Below are 19,643 nucleotides of genomic sequence, written 5' to 3'. Positions count from 1 at the left end.
ATACTAATGGCCTTCTTTCTGTTTAAGAACCCACCATGGTGCTTAGAAATATGCATGCTTGACAATTTGCATTTCCTGAGAGAGAAATGCCTCACATCCTGATAGGCTGGTTCTAAAGAATAGCCAATCGGAATGTAGGCATCAGGATCCTGGAAGACAATGAGCATTTTTTCAAGGTCAACTAATAGACATAAGAAACCAGCAGTCAAAACAACCAATACACAACAGTTGCCAATCCCCAGTTAAGGGCAGGGGATTCCCCAGTATGGAAACCCTCTGCCCACTTCAGGGTCATCAGAAAGCAGGGGGGGGGGATGTCTGCTGGCCACTCCATTATTCCCTATGGAGATCAATTCCCTATGGAGATCAATTCCCATAGGGTATAATGGAGAATTGATCTGTGGGTATCTGGGGCTCTAGAGCAGGGGTGTCAAACATGTGGCCTGGTGGCCAAATCAGGCCCCTGGAGGACTCTTATCAGGCCCCCAAGCAACTGGCTCTTGTCTGCTTCCTTTCTCTTGCTTCCTTTTGCATCTCAGCTTGCTTTACAAGGCTTGCTCAATCACACAGGAGCTACAGAGCAAAACCTTGATTTTCTCCATTGGTTGAGGCTCCTCCCCCTCCTGATCCCCTGGGGAGGGAGGGAAAGAGCTAGAGCTTCCTTTACCCAGTTCCCTGGATCCTATGGGAAAAATACAATGAAAGCACCTTTAAGACCAACAAGTGCTAATGTTTTAAATGTGTTTTATTTGAAGGCTTTTTAATAATAATAAAAAAATCTTTAGTCGTGTTTGTGTCCTTTTAAAAGTTCATATTTCTGCTAATCTTAAATTGGTACACACATGGTCCAGCCCGAACACAGCCTGGCCCAACAAGGTCTCATTTATGTCAGATCCGGCCCTCATAACAAATGAGTTTGACCCCCCCCCTGCTCTAGAGGGGCAGGGTTGCCAATCCCCAGGTGGGGGCAGGGGATCCCCTGGTTTGGAGACCCTCCCCCCGCTTCAGGGTCGTCAGAAAGCAGGGGGAGGGAAATGTCTGCTGGGAACTCTATTATTCCCTATGGAGATTTATTCCCATAGAAAATCATGGAGAAGTGATCTGTGGGTATCTGGGGCTCTGGGGGGTGGCTGTTTTGGGGGGTAGAGGCACCAAATGTTCAGTATAGCATCTGGTGCCTCTCCCCAAAATACCCCCCAAGTTTTAAAAAGATTGAACCAGGGGGTCCAATTCTATGAGCCCCAAAAGAAGGTGCCCCTATCCTTCATTATTTCCCATGGAAGGAAGGCATTGAAAAGGTGTGCCGTCCCTTTAAATGTGATGGCCAGAACTCCCTTGGAGTTCAATTATGCTTGTCGCAACCTTGATCTTGGCTCCACTCCCAAAGTCTCCTGGCTCCACCCCCAAAGTCCCCAGATAGTTCTTGAATTGGACTTGGCAACCCTATAGAGGGGCTGTTTTTTGAGGTAGAGGCACCACAATTTCAGCACAGCATCCAGTTGCTCTTCTCAAAATACTTCCAAAGTTTCAAAAAGATTGGATTAGGGAGTCCAATTCTATGAGGCACCAAAGAAGGTGCCCCCACCCTCCTTTATTTCCTGTGGAAGGAAGGCATTTAAAAGGAGCACAGTACCTTTAAACGTGATTGCCAGAACTCCTTTTGGAGTTCAATAATGCTTGACACATCTTTACTCCTGGCTCCACCCCCAAAGTCTCCTGGTTCCACTCCCAAAGTTCCCAAATATTTCTTGAGTTGGACTTGGCAACACAAGTTTATAGACACTTGGAACAAGTGTTTTAATTAGAACACACCTAAGGAGGTTAAGATTTATATTTGTTTTGTTATGTACATTATACATTTTTTGTATTTTAGATTAAATCAGTCAATTTGAGACACTCATATGTAGAATTTTGTATCATAGTGCTACTTTTAAAACCTTTTAAAATAGTGCCATTGTTCCAATGGCCAACTTACATATTATATGAAGTAAATTTCTTTTGTGTTTCCCCCCCTTTCTTTTTAAAGTACAGAACAAACTGAAAGCCAAAATTAGCAACAGATGAAGGATGGGTGTAAAGGAGACTTCTCAAAATATTTTCCTTCAACCAGGGGTCATTTTGTAGAAAAATAGGTGGTGGAGCTCATTAGCATAACTCATTAGCATATGCCCCCCCCAGCAAAAAGCAACTCAATGCAAGAAAGGAGAGCCCTGAGTGAGCAAGACCTGCTTGGGCTGGCTAGAGATCCAGCCAGCCCAAGCACGCCTCGCTTGCCTGAGGCTCTCCTGGGCTGCCTCCCCCAGCCAAAAGACCAGCAAGCCACCCACCACCCAAAATCACATAAAAAGTGGAGAAAGAATGGTGTGGGCTTCTCCAGGGGTTAATGAGGGCTGCTGGGGTGTGGCAAAACCCCTGGTGGCTGGCTGGCTGTCTACTCTCCTACTCCAGCGATAGGGTGGCCAGACCGTCCCGGTCACCCGGGAAAGTCCCGGTTCTGGCCCCCAATTCCCGCCTCCCGGGCTGGCTATACCGGGACCATTAGAAGTCCCGGTTTAGCCAGCGGGGAGCCGGCGGGCTGCGCGCGTGGGCGGGGAAGGCGGCGAGTGAGGGAGCCAGCGTCCCTGCGCATGCGCACGGCGGTGTGGCGGGGCCCGCCGGCGGTGGCAGAGGCCGGGGAGGCGGCGGAGAGGCCGGCGCTGGTCCCTGGAGGCCCGCGCGCGTGGCCCAGTGGCGCAGAGGCCCACGCTGGTCCCTGGAGGCCCGCGCTGGTCCCTGGAGGCCCGCGCTGGTCCCTGGAGGCCCGCGCGTGCGGCCCGGTGGCGGAGGCCGGGAAAGCGGTGGAGAGGCCGGCGCTGGTCCCTGGAGGCCCGCGGGGGGAGGCGGCGGCGGCCGGAGTGGGAGGCCCCGGGTCGGTGGGCTCGGCCGCCTCCTCCTCAGCCGCCGCCAGCAGCACCAGCCGCCGCTGCGCCTCCTGGCCAGCCCGCCCGCCCGGAGGGGAGGCCGCCACCCGCCCTGAAAGACGGTAAGCAGGCAGGCAGGGAGGGAGGGGGCCGAAAGCGGGGGGGCGGCTGGCGGGAGGGGGCGGCCGGCCTTCCTTCCCTCCCTCCCTCCTCCCTTCTTTCCCTCCCTCCTTCCCTCCCTCCCTCTCTCCCTCCTTCCTTCCTCCCTCCCTCCTTCCTTTCTTCCTTTCTTCCTCCCTCCCTCCTTTCCTCCTTCCTCCCTCCCTCCTTCCTTCCTTTCTTCCTTCCTTCCCTCCCTCCTCCCTCCCCTCCCTCCCCCTGGGTCCCACAACGATGGGACCGATGCCACAGGGACGGGCGCAAAACACTCTATAACCCCTCAAAAGAACAGCAGTCTAGCTCGCTTCCCCCGAGCCCTGCCGCCATAAGCCTCAAGGGGGCTCATTTTGCGGCATCTCCCGGCGGGAGGGTGGCACCCGCACGGGACACATATCAAATGAAAGAGGGGGCGCAGGGCTATCAGAAACAGCCGGAGGAGGGAGTCGGGAGACCACCCCACTGGGGGATCCACACACCGAAAGTGATGAAGGTGGCGCAGATAGAGCCAACAGAGCAAACAGGACAAAATAAATAGGCTGCATTATGCAGCACAGTCTCACTGGAATCTCACTGGAATCTGACTGGCTTCTCAGCGTGGAACGCGTTCTCTCTAGTCTTCTCACTTTGAAAAAAGTAAAAAAAGAGTTTTATTTAACTTTATTTCCCCCTTTCCCTCTCTATAAATAATCTTGGTGTTTCCGGCGGTGATATTTGGGGGATTTTTGGGGATGTCACAGGAAGTGCTGTGAAGTCACTTCCTGTTTCCGGCAGTGGCATTTGGGGGAAATGATGTCATTTGGGGGAAATGATGTCACAGGAAGTGATGTCACTTCCTGTTTCCGGCAGGTAGCGCGGGGGAAATGATGTCACAGGAAGTGATGTCACTTCCTGTTTCCGGCGGGCGGCACGGGGGGGAATGATGTCACAGGAAGTGATGTCACTTCCTGTTTCCGGCGGTGGCATGACATCACCAGAAATGACGTCACCGGAAGTGACGTCACTTTCTGTTTCCGGCGGCACACACATTCCTTCCCCCCTCAAGGTGTCCCTGGCTGGCCTGCCGATATTATGGCCACCCCGTTATGCAGCTGCACCTACTATTCAATGGACAAGGTAGGTGGGGAGGAAGAGGGGGAACCTTCAGAAATGTTCAGGAGCTACACTCCTGTGAGCTCCTGCTGAATCTGAGGCCTGCTTCAAACTGTCCCCCCTCCTTTTATAGACAAGCCTCATTTTGGACAGGAGCTCACAGGAGCAGAGATCCAGAACATCTAAATTTTATTGTGCTCTTTCTTTCTTACACCCCCCCCCAAATATTTGTTTCTGTTCAAACCCTCGCTGAGAATTTTGCTGAACTCTGAGATTTAACAAACTTTCTAATATTTTTCCCACCAAAAAAAGGGAAAATAACCAAAGCATTAGTTGTGCCTAATGAGCTCCGGCACCTCTTTTTCCACAAAATGACCTTTTATAGATAAGAAAATACAGGTCCAAGTTCATTTTGTCTAGCAGGAAGAAAAGCAACTTGAAAGGGATTATTTTGAAAGGAGGGAAATGAGAGCATTCTTTCTGGATTCTCCTTTCTCCAATCTAACTGCAGTCTCCACTGGCTGCTTTTTCTTTAAAAATATGGGGATGAAAAATGTTTTGTTGGTCCCAAGTTAGCAAAAATATGTATTGGATGGAATTGGAATGCTAGGTTGGAGGAACTTCTGTTGCTTCTTCACATACCTGAATCAATCTCTGGTTCAGGAAAGGGAGATCCGAAGCAATGCCAGGAGCATGCATAGGAGTGCAAACTGGTATGCTTGAATTTAATGTTCCTGAAACATTTCCATATGGGAGTTTCATTGCCCCTTCACATGCGTCACTGTGAGACTGAGAGAGGGGGTGGGGATTTCCAACAGAAGCCTATGCTTTCCCAAACATGGTTTATATTACTAGTATCTAAATATACTTTAAAACGCCCCGTTTGTACCATGGAGAATATTCAGGTCTCCATAGATACTGCATGTAAAATACTGCTATAAAATCATAAAATATTTTTTGTTTCTATTGTATTTCACTGCTTGCAGCAGCTGGTAAGAGCTTTATATAGCATTTCTCTAGTAGCAGCCAGGTTTGGCACATTTCGTATCTAAAACTGCCAGACAGGCTGTGCTACATTCAATGCACGTATGTGTGAACATATTCTGGGGCAGGCTGCTTGTTCTTAGGTTAAACAAAAAGGCTGTGTGTGGTGCGAAATTTAACTAAAACGGATAATCAGGTCATTGCTGTTGCTAGGAACGCCTTCTTTCAGTTACATCTAGCTTGTAAACTGGCCCCTTCTTTATACTGTCAACCTTGCCACATGGATGCTTATCACCATACCTCCAGATCAGACTACTATAACACACTGTACATGGGGCTGCCTTTGAAGTTGTCTCAGAAGCATCAATTGGCACAAAATGTGGTCATGAAACTACCATCTCATAATGTTTAACTCCAGCACTGCATCCATTTCACAGGCTACCTATTTGTTCCCAGGCCCAATTCAAAGTGCTTGTTTCTAGATTCAAAGGCCTTCACAGCCCAGAGTCCCTCAGAGCCATCATCTCCCAGCATACTCCTCAGATAGCTTTCTCTTTGTGGTGCCTTCTCTTACAATTGTGCATGTAGCAACAGCTAGGTCATGGGTTCTGGAATGGCCTACCTTAGTATGGGCACAGAGGGCACCTTCATTTGCCACATTTAGAAAGGCTTGTAAGATTGCTGCTTTATTTCAGAAGACATGTCATGGAACATATACCATTGTGGCAGATTTGGCTTCTATTAATCAGTGTTTTTCTCTAGTTAATTCATTGTTTTTGTGTTCTTATAACTTACTGCTGTGCTGCTAGCTGCCTTGAGACTAAAAGTAAGGTGAAATACAAAGTTCCATCACCAGTATTAAATACTACAGGGGAAGGGGGGGGGGGATGCAGCTTTCATAACTGTTCCTAAAAACCCCATCTAGTTAATTTTCCCCGTGTTTATGGTAAGAATCAAATTTCTGACTGTCAGCTCTTTAATGGTATCCTTAAAGGTCAGAAACAGCCCTTCAGAATCCAATATGGCGGAGATCAGACAATGGAGCAAACTGAGACAACAGATACACAATATCTGGCTGCACTGAAGGGAGAGACAGCATAAGGGTCCCTCCAACAGACTCCCTAGGATCAACTGCCATTTATTCCGCACCTCCAAAAATTGACTCCTGCAGCAGATATTCAATCCAGTCATGTTGTAAGAATTTTGTAAATTACCTAAGACTTTATACCAGAGTATGCTTATTTTCTCCTTCTTTACTTGTCCTTTTCCCGTCCCCTTTTTGTGTTGTATGTTTTGTATTGGGGGAAGTTGTTTTTAATTGTAACCACTTAAGACACAATGGCAAAAAAAAATGTAAATATATCAAACACATAAAACAAGCACATTGGAAAGAAGCCCTGATTCCTAGATTCAAGGACTGGCCAGGTGAGTCAAACAGAAAGACAACAGAGCAACTGTCAGGGATAATTTGCAGTGACAGCACAAAAAGAGAGAATGCTCACTTCTGTATTTTTGACAGTTCACAATCATAGGGACAGAGCCTGCAGACGTACATATTGTAATTTGTACATATGTAAATGCTGCACCCATGTTCTGGTAATCATACATAGGTGGGGGCTGGCCAGCTTTATTCTCATTTCCTCTCTGTATATGTTCTCTCCTCCTGGACAGAACAAATGAATGGGGCTACTGGTTCATCCAAGCACTACCTTATAATTCACTGATCTTATTCTGACTGGCCTGAGGATCCTTTGACTGAGATACCAGAGAGTGAAACTGAGGTTAGCTGCAAGTAAAGAATGTGGTCTCTGAGCCACAGTTCCTGCCTTTCAAGTCATGTCACCAAATCTTATCAAATAATTTGGCCGTGTTTTATATTAACATGCATTATCTCCAAACAACAGATGGAGATTACCAAAGTTCACAGGAGCTTGCTTCTTAGGACAATAATAAATGTATAAATCATTTTTAAAAGTCCCAATTAGGTTTTATGCTGAACTAAGCCATTAAAATAGTTCAAAGTAGAAAATATCAACCCTAAAGAGGAAGAAAGCATATTTTCCTAAAACAAAATTGCCACCTATTATCAGTTCTCCTGTAAATTTACAATACTAGATAAAGTGTACCTATTTGCATTCTTGGAGGTCAGCTTTTAAAGCTGTAGTTTATTGTTTGTTACAGGAAGAACAAGAGACTCTGGCTGGTCACATAAGTCATGCCTCAAACATTAACAATAGCAATCAATAGTTAACCAGGCAGAAGAACATTCTGTCAGCTCTCTGGAATGGGAAGGCTTTATAGAAAGAACCACAAAGCGCACTACTAACAAAAATAATTCTGCCACCAGAATGCTGACTTCTTGGCACTGCAGAGTTTTATGCATGACTTTGCCTGCTAATCAGTCATAGTTTCAAAGGTTTTGCTTGGCGACTATTTTACAGCACAGTCCCCAGAATCACTTGGTAACAACACACACTAAGAAAAGACACACAACATGGTTCATTTCACACATTCATGTATAAATTCAAAATTCACATCTGAGATTCAGTTCTCTCTTTTTTTGTAGTTGGGTATGAACCGAGGTAGCTTATCCTCACCTCTTTTAACAAGAACCACACTGCTAGATCCAAGTAGCAGTCCATCTAGACCAACTTCCCATTTTTATAGCTGCTAAGAACATACTCCAGTCCAGAGCAAGTGTACAGAGGCCAGAACCTCATCCTACTGTTATCCCCTTGTCAATATCAATCAGTAGTTATATCCTGAAGAGCGAGGTTTCATTTCATAATCACAGCTAATAGCCATTGACAGATTTATCTTCCATGAATTTGTCTAATCTAAGAGATCACACCAATGGCAGGATTTTTTTTAAGGATACTGTACATGCAAAAGAATTTAATGTAGGTCTTACCAACTCAATGAAGTTCTTACCTTCCACAAAAACTTAACTGTAGAAATTACCATAACCTGTAGCTTTGCCACTAGTGGCCAGCAATGCATTTTAAATAGTTTTCCATGGTAATGTTTTATCTCCAGCTTTCAGAGATTGCCATTGGCAAAACTCTGTAGCAGTTGAATTATGGGCCTGGGCCTAGTCTACTTTACTTAATAGCAGGCATATTCTGGCTCAGTTTAAATGACATTACATTACCTCAGGTTTATGATTTGATCCTATTTAGAAACTATAAGCATTAAAACCAGCAGTGAAGTGACAGTCCCAGCATCCACTAGACGATAAGGAGCAGGAACAAAACTCAGTTTTCCATCTGTTGGCAGGGCAACATTGCCACCTTCTGGTACCGGGCTTCATTCACTTATTTCATTTATTCCCCACCTTTCTCCCCAGAAAAGACCATGAGTAGTTCAAGGTTGCCAGCTCCATTTTGAGAAATACCTGCAGATATGAAGGATGGAGCCTGAAGAGGACAGGGTTTGGGGAAGGAAGAGACCTCAGTGGGATATAATATCATAGAGTCTATCTTTCAAAGCGGCCATTTTCTCCAGGTGAGCTGATCTTTGTTGCCTGGAGATCAATTGTAATCCCAGGAGATCTCCAGGCACCACTTGGAGGGTGCAACCTTCCTTCTCCATTTTATTCTCACAACAGCCCTACTAGGTAGATCAGGCTGTGTGTGACTGGCCCAATATCTAGGGTAGCCAGGTCCTCCCTCACTACTGGCAGGGGATGGAGGGGTGGGCCTGTTGGATCCAAGTTGGGAGACTCCTGGAGATTTGTGGATGGAGCCTGGGGAGGACAGAGTCCTCAATGGGGTACAATGCCACAGAGTCACACCGCCCCGAAAGCATCCATTTTCTCCAGGGGAACTGATCTCTGTAATCTGGAGATGAGGTATAATTTCAGGGGATTCCCCAGGTCCCACCTGGAGGCCGGCATTCCTACTTGCCAATGTCATACACCCAACCTCACTTAATAAAGTTCCATGGCAGAGTGGGGATCTAAACCTTGGTGCCCTAGATTCTAATTTGAAACTCTCTACCAATGTGGTCTTCACAGACTGTTTAACCAAATCCTATCCCTTTACATACCATGATAACCAAAAGACTTACTATTTAAACCATTAGGCCTTATCACTTTCCTCTTCATTTGTTCTAACAAATACTCATATGTAAGGGGAGGAGTTTATCAGCATGATCCCCCCCCCCCCCGCCCTCATTTTACCACATTAAATGACTGAGAGAGACATCTCTATTTTGGACAGGCATTTTTTCAGGACCATCACAAAATGGTGTCAAATTTTTTTGGTGCTTTTACCAGTATGGTTCACCAGAAAGTATTATTTAGTTAGCACTCTCTTTGCACTGTCTGTGCCCCAGCATGCGTTACAAATTACAGAGAACAGGTTAAAAAAATAGTCCAAAACACAGTGAAAGCAGAGATTTTACATTATATGATTATTATAAAATGCTTAAAATTGTCCCTTTCCATTCCATGAAGCCTTTTTATAATAGCAAGCAACAGTTCAGCAGACAGCAAACCAAAAAGCACAGATGGATAAAGTGATAGGCAGCAGAGACACTCAAATTGGCCCAGGGTAGAAACAAAGATGGTTGTTATGGTGGCAGCCTGAAAGGCTATATATGCATGAAGCTTCCATCTTTATGCACTTCAACAATTTTGAGTTTGAGGAACAAGTAATATTTCAAGAAGCAGCAGAAAATAGCTATGTCTGAAGAATGAGACAGACTAAAATCCACAAAAATATAAATTTATTCAAAACATTAATATGCCTACCTTTCTTCTGATCAAGCCAGGAAACAATAAAATACAATACATACAATAAAACCAACATTTAAACACAACATTTAAAAAATTTAAAAATTATCTTGAGCATATATTCCCTTTGGCAGCCCAGCCTGAGACTGCCATACAAACTCTGCAGAAGCACTCTACTCTACAGCTTCATCAGAAAACCAGGAAGGTAGAATTCCTCCATCCTCTTTAGATATGCCAACCCTGGGCAGAGCTTGAGAAAGGCAGAGTTTGGGGAAGAATCTGAGAAGGGTTATGATGCCAATGGAGTCCACCCTCCAAACCTGCCATTTCCTCCTGGAGAACTCCTCCAGGAGTACTAGGCAGTGGCCCCAATGTGATAATGTCACTTCAGTGTGATATCATCATGTTGGGGATGTCCCCACCCCTTCCAGGAATGCATCAAAGGCAAGCCCCCTGCCAGGGACAAGATAGGACCTGGCAACCCTATTGGGAAGAGTGAAGCCACAACATGAGCACAGACAGGGAGAAGCGGGTCTTTCATGGATGTAGTTGTAAGGTCATGAAAGGCTTATAAGTAGGTTTGCTATCCTCCAAGTGAGGCCTGGAATTCTCCCAGAATTACAGCTGAGCTCCAAACCATAGAGATCACTTCCCCTGGAGAAAATGACAGTTTTAGAAGGTAGACTTAATGGTATCCCTGCTGAGCTTCCCACACATCCCTGCTGAGCTTCCTACACTGCCCAAACTCCCTCCTCCCCGCAGGCTCCACCCCTCAAAATTCAGGAATTTCCCCGTCCAGACTTGGCAGTCCTATTAGCAGAAAGTCAACAAGTACTGATCACCTCATTCTATCCTCTGTTCTCAACACATGCCTTAAGAGGCAGGGTGATAGGGAAATAGATTGGGAAAAACCTTCAAATATATGCAAATAGATTGGGAAAAATTATATTCCAAGTAACTATGTCAGAAAGATAATTCTACTGGAAACATTTTTTAAAAAGATTACTTTCACAGTCATTCCAGGCCAAGACACACCTCTTTCTTTTAGTCCTGCTCAGTGGCTGTAAGTGAAGATGTTGCCTTTGTTTACAGAACTCGATGTCCTTCAGTACTTCTCTTACAGCAAGGAACATTGCTCACCCATGCCACAAAGGAATGAATAAATTGCAAACCTTTTGCCTTCTCAGAGGATCAGAGCCTTTTGGAAACAGAAATTTCCAGTTTTTCCCCAGCTAATGAGGCCAAAGGTAGTTGCTTTTTCTTTTGATTCAGGCCGGATGATTAATTACACTGAACAAGAAACAGAGCAGCAGCTGTGTCTGCCAAGAGACTTAGTAATTAACACAGAGGGAGCCACGTGTGAATCTGCATCAGCATTAGCAGTTCAATCCCTTGTGATTTTTAACTGGCACTTTAGAAGCCATTCACTGGCTGGCTGAACACAAACACCAGTCCCTTCTGTCAAGGAATCCTCACCTCCAATCACAGGACTGACATGCCCCAGCTCCAGTAGATACAACATTTGCAACTAGGCCAGTGTGGAAGCTGTTAAAACCAGGGGATGGTCTTTAGTACACACTGGATGACAGTCCACCAGAGAAGTTTCTGGCACAGAGCCTGCTGAAGTGAAGGGGAGAGACACAATCTAAAGTAAATTCCAGTAGCTTCGACGGGGCTTTGCACAGGAGAACTACTCTGTTCCCAGCAGCTTACTCTGTAGTCTCAGCATCAAGAACAAACAGGATTGCCAATCCTCAGTTAGAAGAAGAAGAAGAAGAAATTGGATTTATATCCCACCTTCCACTCCGAAGAGTCTCAGAGCGGCTCACAATCTCCTTTACCTTCCTCCCCCACAACAGACACCCTGTGAGGTGGGTGGGGTTGGAGAGGGCTCTCACAGCAGCTGCCCTTTCAATAACAACCTCTGCCAGAGCCATGGCTGACCCAAGGCCATGCTAGCAGGTGCAAGTGGAGGAGTGGGGAATCAAACCCGGTTCTCCCAGATAAGAGTCCACACACTTAACCACTACGCCAAACTGGCTCAGTTAGGGGCAGGGGATCCCTGGGTTTGGAGGCCCTCCCCTCGCTTCAGGGTCATAAGAAAGGAGGAGGGGAGAATGTCTGCCGAGCACTCCATTATACCCTATGGAGACCAAATCCTTCAAGGTATACTGGAGGATTGATCGTGGGTATCTGGGAGGGCTGTTTTTTGAGGTAGAGGCACCAAATTTTCAGCATAGCATCCAGTGCCTCTCCTCAAAACACCCCCAAGTTTAAAAAAGATTGGATCAGGGGGTCCAATTCTATGAGCCCCAAAAGAAGGTGCCCCTATCCTTTATTATTCCAAATGGAAAGAAGGCATTTAAAAGGCATGCAGTCCCTTTAACATGTGATTGCCAGAATTCCCTTTGCTTGTCACACTTTTGCTCCCAGCTCCACCCCCAAAGTCTCCTGGCTCCACTCCCGGAATCCTCAGGTATTTCTTTATTTAGACCTGGAATCCCAAACACGAACCGTTTAGTCAATTCACCACCATAGCTTTGATGTAGAGCTATCAGCAGCATCACAATGTGAGAAAAGACTTAGAGAGCAGCTCTGTGGCCCTGTGCAAGTGATCGTTCCTGATTTTTCTGGAAAAAACTAATTGCACTAGTCCACATCCAGTTGTATCTGACCTAGCTGCTTGTTTGTCACAGTCAAGCCAGCAGCCTTTGTCCTGGTGAAACTGAGTCACACTGAAAAATACCCTTTGCCTTTCAAAAAGGGAGCTTTGTCTGTACCTGTATTCTGTTTGTTCTGACCTTCTACAAGGATCTGGTAACATCCTACAGCTCATGCCCCTCCAGCTTCCACTACAGAACACAAGAGAAACTATATACTTTTTTTGGTTTGTTTAAAAGAAAGCATCAGTAGTCATATATGCAAGGTTGTGCCAATTTCTACCAATTCCACCTTCCCTCTGCAGATTCCCCCACTAAGCTGTTCCTGAGGGACCACTCTCTTCCTCTCTGGCTGCGTTGGGTGGGCCAGAATACAAGGACCAGAACTTGGGAGAGCCCTGAAAAAAATGATGGTACTCAGTAGCAGAGAGTACTATCACAAAAAAGTCCTACACTTCATAACATGCAATATGTCCTTCACAAGCTTGTCAATAAGCAAAAAAGGTAAATGTGTGTATGCATTTGACTCATGTCAGACATTCTTATTTAAAGGGCAAGTGAGCTTATCAATTTCAGTATTGGGGGGAGGGAGATTAAGATAGGCAACTCTTATGTTAGTCTAGAGCACTTTCTAAATAACTTCAGAACATCTGAAGCATTGTTACAGGTTTGGGGGCAAAGGCAGAGCCAGGTTCCATCTAGAAACATGCTCCAAACTATTGTTTGTTGTTAACGTGAATGAACTTGTATGATCATCAGGTTTTATGTTCCCTGCCTCCCATACAGCAAACTTCACCTTCTTGCAGCAAAATATTACAACTGAACCATGAAGTATCTTTTGTTCATTTCTGGGAGGACAGCCAGTGTGTTGTATGGTATAGTGACTAGAAGATTGGAGATGGGAGATCTATGTTCAAATTGTTGATAAGCAACTGAACCATGCCAGCTTTAGGTTGCAAATGTCAGTTGTCTATAATGTTACCTCGGCAGCTCTTGGACAGATGGAAGCAGAGGGTCAAGACAGACTGCAGTTTTAACATAAACAAGTTTATTCAGAAATCGGATCCACCAAATACATGTATGTAGGATGGCCTCCTTATAAGTAAAGTTGATTTCAAGAAAACAAGGGGAATGTAAACACTTGTGCTCTTCTTTGTAGAAGTGGAGAATATCAGTATTTAAAATTGCCCTAGTAATCTGCTCTTGTGAGGCATATAAACTGCTGACTCTGTTTTTATTACTGTTCAAAGTAATAAAAGTCTGTAAGTGATCAACTCATAAAGAGAATCCCTAAATTAGATTGTAATTTGGGTAGCCAATATTGTGTTTATTACCATGGTTGGGAAGAGTCACATTCCTTTTAAAATGTCTGCATATTGAGAAACTGAAAGCCCTTAACATTTATTCTTGGCTGTGGGGTTAATACTTTTTCCCCCTTTCTCTCTCAAATACATATGTGCCACAAACTAATTATGAAAATTCTTCTTGCTAAATGATTACCAGCTAAATAATTGCCATTCCAGTCATTTAATAATAATCATCAAGCTTCTTCCTACACATCCAAAATACACATGCAAAAGAATCCTGGTCCTTGCTTCTGGGAGTGGCGATAATCATATCTGCCACAAGTTATTCATTTCTATATGCATGCAATATCTTTTAGCACACCCAGCATTCTTTTCTATAAACTGCTGTGCAGAAAATAATTATTAAGACAGAGCAAAGAGCTAGAATTGAGCCTCATCATCCGCAACTCTTGGTGGGACTGCTACAGTATCCTTCTCTTATGGTCACACATCATCCATGCTGTTCATGGGCCTGCTGTACTGTCTGGAAAGGGAAGTCAAAAATGCTCCTTTGTAAAGTATACTATGTGCTCTATGCACAGTATAACACATGATCATCTTAAATATATGTGGGCCAACTATAGAAACCAGGCAGCCAGAGAAGGGGAAGAAGATTCCCAACATGGAGGAAAGAGTTGGTTTGCTCTGCCCCAATGTGTCAGTTACACTACAGAATCAGGTGTCTGCTGCACTAGTAGAGATCATTCCCCCTGCTGCTACAGCTGATCTGCAAGGAAAGACAGGACATTGCTGAATTGTATTGTCAAATCTCCCAGTAATGAGATCTATTCATATCCAACTCTGGAAATATGGCTTGTTTGGATCCTCAGACAAGAAAAACAAAACCCTACACTTTAAACTGAACTTGGAGACTTATGTTTCCTAACAATTTTCAAATTACATTTCAAAAGCACAGTGGCCACCAATGTGGGCCATTACAGTCACCTTGTCTAACCTTTAACTATGAGGTTTTATGAATCAAAATCCCTTGGAATTCTGGTTCCAAACAACTCTACATCAACTCCTCATACCATCTGTTAACCATATACCATCTGTTAACTATCAGCTCAGCTGATTTAAGAAAACAAAATAATAAAAGTAGTCAGCTAGTAGCACAAGTCATCAGATCACTAAGGAGCCATTTTCATTAACATTTTTAATAACCCTGATTGTCCAATACATGCTTTGAATTTGTTAAATTCCCTCATTAAAGGATTATAAATTTCTACACTGCAGCAAAACACTTCTGTATTCAGGCCATAGCCTGTAACTTGAAGCAAGAACGGCAAAGCAGGAACCTGGGGTGGTGTTGTACATGTTACTTTATGTATTTATTGAATGTATATGTCATCACTTCCATCATTAGGATTCCCAAGATGGCTAGCAGATGAGAATTTAAAATACATAACTAATCTGATTTTTAAAAAGAGAGACCATAATACAGATCAATAAAATAGCTTGGAGAGAAACACATCAAGCTCAAGTCCATTCATTTAATCTAGTTCAAAGGCTTTCTGGAACTCTTCATTATGTTCCAGTACCAGTTTCACCTCCTAGGTGAAATTTCATAATTTGGGAGTGGTTCCTGAAAAAGCCTTCCTGCAGGTGCCAGGTAGTCTGATTTTGAACAAGGTCTGTTCATCACCCAGTGACCTTAGATCTTGGGTAGGTTAACCTTTCTCTTTAACACATAGCTGCTTTGAGTGATGGAGGTTCACGTGAAGTCATTCTAGGAAGGCAACTGGAACATCATGTTTAGACTTGTTCCCCTTTAAAAACCTAGGGTAATGGAAGTTAAAAGTCTAGCTATTAAAGCCTGAGACTAATGTTGTGGCAAGAGGCTTTCCTACTATGGTGCCATTACTCCCAGGCTGCTGGGAATGGGGGCAAGGAAGACAGACAACATTATCAGGAATTCAGGTTACCAGCTCCTTGCAACTCACGGATGGAGGATGGGAAAAAGTATTCTGGGAGTGTGGTGGGGCTCTGCTCCAAAACAGTGATGTAATTGCACGACGTCCCCCACATGATGGCATCACATGGAAGTGACATCATCACACTGAGGGCATTGCATGACAATGCTCTGGTTTGAGGCCAAAAAGTTATGGTAAAATTGCCTTCAAACCCTTTCTTCCTAATGTAGTTATGGGGCTTTACAGACCCCCATGCGAATGGCTCCCTTTCTTGGGTTGGTGAACTCAGCAGCCCTTTCCCCCAGAACTCTTTCAAGGGCTGGCTGCCCCACCTTATCTCCTCTAAGAGGGTCGGTTCTCCCTACTCTCCCTGCCCCTTTGCTAGAGCTCCCCTTGGTCCTAATGTCAGAGGAAGGAACTCTGGAAGGAACTCTGATGGGTTGCTACTGCTGCTGGACACCCTGCTGGGAGCTGGCTGAGTTACTTCACACTGGCTGACTCCTGAGCTGGCTCCACCAAGACCACACTCTGCTGCAACATGACAGGTGACTTCCCCAGTGCCAGGGCTTGCTGACATGATGCGCCTTTGGTGGGGCTTGCAGTCCCCTAGGTAAGTATAGGAACACTGAACCCAGACAGTTGTCATGTTTTAATTAATGCTACAGTAATTGTTGATTTGAATATTGGGATCTAGTAGGGCAGAGTGGACTGGAGAGTATTAGTGATTGCTGTGCACTGGTGGTGGCTAAGATAGCGGCTACTACCAGTGGGGAATGGCTGGTCTAAGGATTCCAGTGCTCCTGGGGAGGGGGAGGTATGGCGGTGGGAACAGATGATATAAGGGAGGGAGACCGAGACAAGTTAGTGCTCGTTCACCCTCCAATCTGTGTCCCATCCCAAGGGTGACAGGTAGCAGGGTCAGGTTGAATAACTCGCCTCCGTCATTGATGCTATGCAATGCCAGGTCCATTAATAATAAGACCTTAGTCCTTCGAGAGTTTTTACTCGAACTTTATATTGTCATATTTTTAATAATGCTTTATTGTAATAATTTTATTGTAATAATTCAACATTGTTTAACTGTTTTACTTGTTGTTAGCCACCCTAAGCCCAACTGGGGAGGGTGAGGTATAAATACAAATAATTAATAAATAATAAATTTTGAGTTGAAGATAACATTTAAAATACAAATAAATAAACAGCAAACACAGAGAATACTGTGAAGGAAGATAGTTTGTATCACTCAAGTAAAGAAAAGACATCCTTGGAACAACCCAGCACTCCAGAACCCATGTGGAACCCAAAACAGCAGCCTCAGCAGGATTCACTCACTACTTTACTACCTGAAGGTTGTTTTGCAAGCATGTTTTGGTGCCAGTACAAATGACAGATTTTTGCATAAACATAAACCGAGTACACTTTACTATGTACAGGTATGCACATATGATGCTACATGTATGGATGATGTGTGTATCCTTTCCTCTCAAAGGGAGCATTGTCCACACACAAGACCAGCTTTCAAATGTTGGCATGGTTGGACAAATACAAGCCATATGTCATGTGAAGTGAGGGGGCTTTTTGGTAGCAGCATTACATCTCTGAGACTCTGACATTCCTTCTCGGGGATTCCAGCCCTATTGCTTTTCATCAGTTTACCAGAATGGTTCACTTTTAGGGCCAACTGTGCAGTTGTTTTATGACGCTGAATAATATTTAAGTTAATATGCTGGAGTTAGCCAGTTTTTAAAACTGGAGCTGTCATTAATGGATTTGTTGTATTATGCATTATGGAGTTATTTTGTTTTTAACTTGTTTTTGTAGTATGCAAAATAGTGAACATTTTCAGCAGTTGTTATTCTTTTAATCTTCTTAAAAGGGCCCAGAAACTTTACAGGAAAATCCATTCCACATTTTCCTTGCAACTTTGTTTCCACTGCATTGTGTTTCAATTGAGTGGAGCTCAATTTCACTTTCCAGAATTCCTATGGTCAGCTGAATCTCTTGCTTCCTGGAATTGTGTCCTTGCAGCCAGCTTGTCTCCACTGAATGGACCTGAGAACTGATGCAGCTTCAGCCTTGCTGAGATTTAAAGGCACACACACCCCTTTCAAAACAAGCAACTGCAAGGTTCTGAACCTGCCTGAGATCTAAAGGCACATAGTGGCTGTTGGGATGGGGCTTCCCCGCACTGGGCAGCTGGCTACTGATGGAGAAGAGCCTGCAAAACAAGGGTATCACCCACCCAGACCCAGGGACTGGCAAGCCTACTATTCCCCCACCTTTCCAGTTTGGAGAGCCAGTTTGGTGTAGTGGTTAAGTGTGCGGACTCTTATCTGGGAGAACCGGGTTTGATTCCCCACTCCTCCACTTGCAATGGCCTTGGGTCAGCCATAGCTCTGGCAGAGGTTGTCCTTGAAAGGGCAGCTTCTGTGAGAGCCCTCTCCAGCCCCACCCACCTCACAGGGTGTCTGTTGTGGGGGAGGAAGCTAAAGGAGATTGTGAGCCGCTCTGAGACTCTTCGGAGTGGAGGGCGGGATATAAATCCAATATCTTCTTCTTCTTCTTTCCATTTTAAACAAAATATTGCAAGAGTTGTAAGCATGTTTGTATTTTAAGTAAAAAAATAATATCATTTGTTTGTCTGTGTCCTTTATAAAGTTTATCTCTCTAGTACTGTCATTACATTTTATGACACACATGGCCCAGCTCCACAAAGTCCCATTTATGTCAGGCCCTCATAACAAATGAGTTCAACACCCCTGGCTTATGCATTTCAGTAGAGTGCATTGGAAATTAGTCAATTTCATACTTCTCCTTTGGCTTTGCTACTAATATTTGCAAAAAATGCTTCCAGACCTCCTAAATAACAAGTTGGATGCACTGCATAAAGGCTTGCAGGCTATGTAGCCATTTTGGCTCCTGATAGCCAGGCCTCAGATTCAGTGGGAGCTCACAGGAGCACAGCTCCTGAACCTTTCTGAGAGTTCCACCTCCTTGTCCACTGAATAGTATTGCAGCCGCATAACAATCCCTGGATGAGCTCTGCCACCTATTTTTCTACAAAATGACCCCTGCTGACCGCTACGGAGATGGGATAACATGCTGAAAAATTAAGTTCACCAAATTTTATTTTTGCATCTGTTTTACTAGTCAAAGATGGAAGAAAATTAAAGGAAGTACCTTCCAGTTTCCACATGTGGTATTACTCCAGGACTTGCTGTTTCAGTGTGTCACAGAAACTTTCTAAATTTGGCTTTTAACATATCAAATACACTAGATCTTTTACCAAAAGCTAAAAAGTAGGTAGTTAATCAAAAGCTTTTTGAACAAACTTACAATCCAGTGGGACGAAAATGGAAGGGGAAAATTCTACCAAATAATTGTCATGTCTGCTGCACACAGTACGGTAAGGTGTCTAAAGACTGCATTTTTGGGAATCTGTAGATTACTTCTATAAATATTTGCTACATACATATCTTGTCAGTCATACATATCTTTTTGTCTTGAATTCTGCCCCCATATTCTGCAGTCTTTCCCCCCAAAAGCTCTGAACTCTCACTTCCAACAACACTGTTGCACACATTGGCATATTCCTTGCAACTATTATTCTTGTGAAAGTGGCAGAGTGCACAAAATTTGTGATCACACCAAACCATATACTGTTTTGACAGTGAATACCAAAGCAAAATCTCAAACAGTGGAATTGCATTGGTTTGGAATAGTAGATTTAGTGTTACAACCAAATAATCAGAACATGATTTAAAACACTGCTCTATCCTTGAAGGTTGTTTGGCCACATAAAAAAAGTTCAAAGAAAGCAGAAAACGAAACCATTTCAATAGCTGTCATTGGAATTT

General features: G+C 44.2%; 1 protein-coding gene across 1 annotated transcript in view; it reads right to left on the bottom strand.

Moving 5' to 3' along the window:
- ABLIM1 (actin binding LIM protein 1) overlaps positions 1-19,643 on the bottom strand; it is a 350,053-nt gene that overhangs the window by 317,789 nt on the left and 12,621 nt on the right. The gene's annotated exons all lie outside the window — the stretch shown is intronic.

The sequence above is a fragment of the Heteronotia binoei genome, chromosome 6 (assembly GCF_032191835.1).
Source record: "Heteronotia binoei isolate CCM8104 ecotype False Entrance Well chromosome 6, APGP_CSIRO_Hbin_v1, whole genome shotgun sequence".
NCBI classification, from domain to species: domain Eukaryota; kingdom Metazoa; phylum Chordata; class Lepidosauria; order Squamata; family Gekkonidae; genus Heteronotia; species Heteronotia binoei.
The sequence above is the reverse complement of the archived record's forward strand: the minus strand, read 5'-3'. Positions and strand labels throughout refer to the sequence as shown.